Here is a 6,691-nt window from a genome sequence, read left to right as displayed (position 1 = left end):
AACAAATGTTATTAAATGTTTGTCTCAAAGATTTAACAATACTCTTTGAAACATATGTTGTTGATTTGTATAGATTCAGCGCTATTGAAACTCGTGACTTTTGATGATTTTATTCTCTAATATTAATTGTAGATTATTATCATTAGTCTTTTGACAAACATTTCTTTGTCTAACACTGATTTTTTTAATTAGAAAATATATTAGTATCCATTATTTTTGAAATAAATAAAATTTATATGGATATATAATATTTGTTTTAAAATATATAGAATTTATTATTAATGATAATGTTTTAAAACATAGAGAATTTATTGTTAATAATTTGGGTTCCATAGGCTTAAAAACATTTGTTCTACTGTTACGGTTATTTTGCCTGATGATATGTTTTGGTGGTTCTGTAAACTTGTTTTCTATCTTGAGAAAATATTCTCACCCTTAAGGGGAGATGTTATAAATTGTTTTATTATTATTAAAAGGGTGGAATCATTGAGATAAAAACACAATTAAATAAAACGTTATACTATTATTACTCATAATTTATTTCTTCTATCCACAAAAACTTAAACCAATCTCTCCAAGAACTTCATTTTTTGGATGATATAATCTATGCAAACTTTAATGACTCAATCCCCCTCTTCATTAAAAAATTGCCCATAAAAAAAGTCGGGATCATATTCTATATAAGATGAGTATTGTGATACGTGGCAAAAAAACCTTTAATACATATAATTTTAGTTAATTTTTAATAAAAAATCAAAATATAACATATGTCACCTTTTTATTATAGGACAATTTTGTATGTTGAAGGATTTATTTTTATATGTAATATTATATTATTTGTGCCTAGCTAGGTTGCAGTATGTTCTTTATTTATAGAAATGCTGCAATAACAGTAGTTTGGGGTTTTAATAACTATTGAAACCTTGTTATGTAGATGCTTGAAATTGATTTTGATGAATCCCATAAGGTACTACGTATATGAGTGGTGCCAGAGTCCCATTGACAACATTGCAGTCAGTAAAAGGTTTGTTAAGTGAATTTTAGGTTAATACAGTAAAAATGAATAGAAGATCACGAGTATGAAATTACACTGCATGGCAACTGAAACAAACGTTCCTGTTTACCCTCACTCATACGAAATATACTACCACGTTGATTTTTTTCTTCAGGATAATATATAATATATTATGGATTCTTTGAAGATGTTGGAATTTGTTAAAAAATGATGAGTTTGAAGTGGTTTTAATGCACATTAATGAGATTATTTTTTGTGATTTTTGAGTTTGTAAAATAAAAAAACTCACTAGTCATTAGAGAAGAGAAGTTTAAAGGTTTTATAAGCCTTAAGTTTCATCATTGGGGTGTGCCCAATAATTGCAATGAATTTTGTGGGTGAGTGAAGACTCATACGAACAAAACCTCTCACACACGTGCACGTGTACGGGTTGGGTTTGGGCCCAACATTCTTATTAAATAAATTTTTATTTTATTTATTTTAGGCCCTTTTTTGGGCTTGGACTGTGTGTTGACCAAGTCAACACACGCACACTACATGTGTTTGACGTAGTCAACACGGTTGGAAAGTGAGAAGTGTGGGGGAGTGGATCTCAAATTGAGATTGTGACACGCATGACCATCGTTTTGGGCCGTCGGATGGGAGATCCGCTGGAGACCTCGCACTATAAATAGAGGTCTCCTCCACTCATTAGAACTCGCACCTCAAGTTGAAAGCTTTTTCTCTCAACTTTTCTTTCCCCCCTTAATATTTCGAGAACTAGTAGTCAGTATTGTTGGTGTATTCGAGAACAATTCTTACAGTGCAGTAAGAAATCGTATAACAATTTTAGTAGTACTACATACGCAAACAACACAACATCAACGTTTGTTGGTTAGAGTGAAGAGTTTAAGAAATAATGTGCATTAGGTTGCTAGTTCCATTAGTGATTAAACATTGAAGAAAATGTTAGAAAATAATGAAAAATTAAATATTATATTAGTGGAAAAGAGTTATAAACTAATTTTATTTTTGTAATGATAAGATATTATGTAAAAGCTAGCATAATTTTTTGCAGAACCAATGAAATCACATGATGAATATATTTATCATATCTTTTTTATACGAAGATGATTAGAGAGATGCAGAGAAGTGCCATGCTTCCTGATTAAATCTGAATTCATGTGGTCCTACTTCTCTGTGTACAACTTGTTGCATTCCCTTTGGCTAAACCTTTACAATGTATCTATGCTTTATCCCTTCTATTTGGTAAAGTTTCTCTCTTTTTCTCTTTTCTACTTATCCTTATATATAATGCAAAAGAATGCAGTTAGTATATGTGACTGTATACATGTATGAGTGTGTGAAACTGTAATACAGTTGAAAGTTTAGTGAGAAGTGAACAATAGGAGACAACAAGTATCATAAATTACCCAAGATTTCAGCACCAAAATGGGTTTCTACAGAGAAAGAGACAGCCAACAAGAAAGAGAAAAAGAAAGGATGTAAAAATGAATCAATCAATAGGCAAATTATGTCAGAAAAGAGTAGTGGTTAAAAAAATGATGTCATGTAGTGACAAAGGTTAACCTTTTTCACAGAAATGTAGAACAACATGTGGATTCACTAAACCAAAAGTGCAACAGGAATAACTATCATCATTAATGATAAAAAAGAAAGGTAAGGAATCTTCTCTGCAAACATTTACTTTTATTTTCACCATTTGATTCAATGAATCAGAATTTTAGTAATAAACTAGTAAATGAGAAAGTTCACCTAATTCTACAGACAACTAGGAAAAATTTAATATTGTTCCTCATCTTGCATGGCTCAAACTTCAGTGTAATATTAAATTTGCTCTTTATCATGTGTTTTTTTTTTAATTTGGTAATAAACCTACATTGTTATTCTTCATCATCCTAGACCCAAGAGAAAAAAGTATGCTTTAGAATCACCTACCAATTTTCTCACTGAAAACAGGAATGTTGAATTCTGGTGTAGTGAGTATTTTCCTTCCTTCATTTAAGAAAACAGAGAGTAGAAAGAGCACAAATTCAGGTAAAGTGAATCTGTCATTTAGCAAGTCTATATTTTCTTCAAGATTTTGAGAATATAGCATACAATTAAACCATAAATTCTTCTAGAGAAAGAGAACATAGTTGAGATAGTGAAATTTACCATGATATATTGAGATGAAAGGATAAGATTCAACCATGCACTCTGCATCTACAAAAGGAGGAGTAGGAGCTATCGGAACGTAAGTCTCACCTCACTTACTTCATTGCTTCGGAAATGGTTTAACTACATGTTGGACTACTTCTCTCACTGCCAATTGGTTTTGAGATGAAACATTATCAAGGTATCAGAGCCAGAGTCCAACTTCTTTCCGGTTGTCATGGGCCAAAAGATATCCTTTAATTATGGGTCAAAGGTAACCCTTCGCCTGATCCAACATACCTTAAGAGGAGCAAGCAAGCCTAAGTTGCCATATTCTCCCACAACATTCTTGAGCTTCTAGGGCTTCAGATTCTGGACATGAAGAACTTTAAGATGCTTAAGAAGTTCAAGAAAGCTGTGGAAAAGTATGACCAGGACTTGAACACAAAATTGAGCCTTAGATCTCAAATATCATCAACCAAGTTATGTATAATATACTTAGAAAAGGGAAAGGTGGGTGAGGGAGGTAAAAATAGAGGGTAAGGAAGGATGAGGCTATAGCAGAAGAGAGTAAAGGAGGGGTGAGATTATGAGTATGGCCATACAAAGTTTTCATGGACCACTCTACAATTTATAATATCAATCTACTACCACCTTTATGGAGAGGAGGGTGTGAAAGAGAAGGGTTGGTTGGTTGGGTTTGGGGTAGGGAAGGGTGAGAGTAGGGTTAACCTTCACCTACACACAAAGATGCAATGCAATTCACCTATAAAATGGCTTACTTTCCTAGTGAGTGCCCATGAAATTGGATCTTCGTCAAGAAGGTAGATTGTGACATATGACAATAAAAAATGAAGAAATCCCAACCTAAATGTGCACCGGTCACAAGAAGAAATCCTAACCTAAATGTGCACTAGATCACAAGAAAAAATCTTCTTAAACTACACTAGAGACAAATTTTTGTTTTTATATTTATATTTAAGAATAAAAATGTTATATCATATTATTTTTTCATATGTTTTGAATGTATTTATCTTGAAATAGTATTTAAGTCCGGGTCACATACAAGTAGTAAATAACAAAAATCTTTCTAAAAAGACAAATTGCTAAAAAGAAAAATATGTAATTGGGAGCAAATTGGATTACCTAAGTTGATTGAGGTTCAAATTCTGTTAAAGTAATAATACTTGGGTGTCTTAGTAATGCCTTGACCCTATGATCAAATAATCACCCTTAACCTTAAAATTATGTTTGACGTAAATATAGAATATTTAAGTAACAAAAAAGAGAAGGGGAAAAGGGCAAAATAGAGGTTGTATATTGGAAAACCATCTCATTCCCCTCACATGCCACCATGTGAAAAGGATCTCTCTTTTTTGTCAAGATTTAAAGGTATGGGTGGTTTATGGTCCCCCAATCTTTGTTTACGTATTAATTTGTTTCTCTTTCATTTATGAATAAGTAAATAAATAGGTCATAATCAATGATTTTGCAGTAATAAAAATGTTTTAAATGGATAGAATAATTTATCTATGAATGTAAATAACATTATACTTTATCTAGAGCTAGTTAATTATGACAATGCAATGTGGTAGCATATGAGGCTGCCCAATGAAGGGACTATAATTGTGCACTTCTCTTTTTCTTTTCAATTCACAAGTCCTAAGTCCTAACTACTGAGAAGGGATGAAAAGAAGTAGGAAAGTTGAAGATTATTTCCATATTAATGCCGTTCTATTTTTCCACTTCTATGAGTATATACCTTTAAGATTGTACACTCAGTATAAAAATTTATACACAATTATTGTTAGGAGTAGTGTTAGAAGTAATTGAATTAAGGGGTAGTGTTAGAAGTAATTCAGCTTCTTATAGGGTTAGTTTTGATATAGTTAGGAACTTCCAAAGATAGTAAGTTCAGTTAGATGGAATTAGTTGGTAGTTTAGAATCTTACTATAAATAGCTTTTGTAATTCCCTTGATTACATAATGAGTAATACATAAACTTTTCATCCAATTACTCTCTCATATACATCAATCTTTTCTCACTAAATACACTATTCTTCTTCTGTTTTCTTGCACGATTGTATGCTATATGTGTGTGCAGAGAGATTAAACACAATTCATCATCATCTCATCTTGTTCTTGGTTAATTGCATTCATTGCTTATTAAGTGCAGTGTTTGAAGAAATTTTGGGGTGAGGCTATCTCAACTACAACCTATATTCTAAACAGATCTCATGCTAAAAGGCTAAAGGAAATCACACCTGAAGAAGCTTGGTCGGGTTTAAAGCCAAATGTGAGTCACTTGAGGATCTTTGGCTCAATATGCTACAAGCATGTTTCTGATCAACTAAGGAAGAAGCTTGATGACAGAGGTGTAAAGATGATCCTACTTGGTTTTCACTCAACATGTGCATATAAAGTTTTTGATCCTTCAACTCAAAGGATAATGCTAAGTAGAAATGTAAGGTTTGATGAGTCACAAGCTTGGGATTGGGATCAGAATCCTGAAGGAACAGAAAGGCAAACATTACTGCATCTTGATGAAGACAATTCAACAGAACAATTACCCTGTGTTGAACAGTAAATCATACGACAATCTGTTGGTGGAAGTACCATCTCAAGAAGACCTCATAGAACAAGACAAGCTCCATAGAGACTGAGTGACTATGAAGTCTTCCCAGATTCAGGCATCACTACAGAAGGAGATTTAGTACATATAGCCTTGATAGCATAAATGGAACCAGTGAGCTTTGATGAGGCAATGAAGGAACCTCATTGGAATGAAGCCATGAAATAGGAACTCATGTCAATTGAAAGAAATCAGACTTGGGAACTCACTAAGCTACCATCAAACAAGAGAGCAATCTTTGTTAAACGGGTTTACAAAGTGAAAGTAAATCCAAAAGGTGAGGTGACTAAACACAAAGCTAGATTGGTGGCAAAAGGGTTCTTGCAGAAACAATGATTGGATTATGAGGAAGTATTTGCTCATGTGGCAAGGATAGAAACCATAAGACTAGTTATGTCATTGGCAAGCTATCACAATTGGCCAATTCACCAAATGGATGTTAAATCTGTCTTTCTAAATGGACCCTTAGTAGAAGAGGTATATGTCACTCAACCATCAAGTTTTATAGTGGTAGGAAAAGAAGATCAAGTCTACAACTTGCACAAGGCTCTCTATGGTTTGAATTAGGCACCAAGGGCCTGAAATAAGAGAATCAATGAGTTCCTTTTGCAGTTTGGTTTTGTCAAATGCACTGCTGAGTATGGAATCTATGTAAGAGGTTCAAAATTGGATAACTTGCTAATAGTTTGCTTGTATGTGGATGATTTGTTGATGACATGCAAAGAAATTAAAGAAGTTTGTGCATTCAAGGATGATATGAAAGCTGAATTTGACATGGGTGATTTGGGCAAATTATCCTACTTTCTTGGTCTGCAATTCACAGAAACAGAGAATGGTTTCTTTATGCACCAAAGCAAGTATGCTCTTGATATGTTGGAACAATTTCAAATTCACAAATGCAACTCAGT

This window comes from Lupinus angustifolius, chromosome LG01 (genome assembly GCF_001865875.1).
Source record: "Lupinus angustifolius cultivar Tanjil chromosome LG01, LupAngTanjil_v1.0, whole genome shotgun sequence".
NCBI lineage: Eukaryota > Viridiplantae > Streptophyta > Magnoliopsida > Fabales > Fabaceae > Lupinus > Lupinus angustifolius.
The sequence above is the reverse complement of the archived record's forward strand: the minus strand, read 5'-3'. Positions refer to the sequence as shown.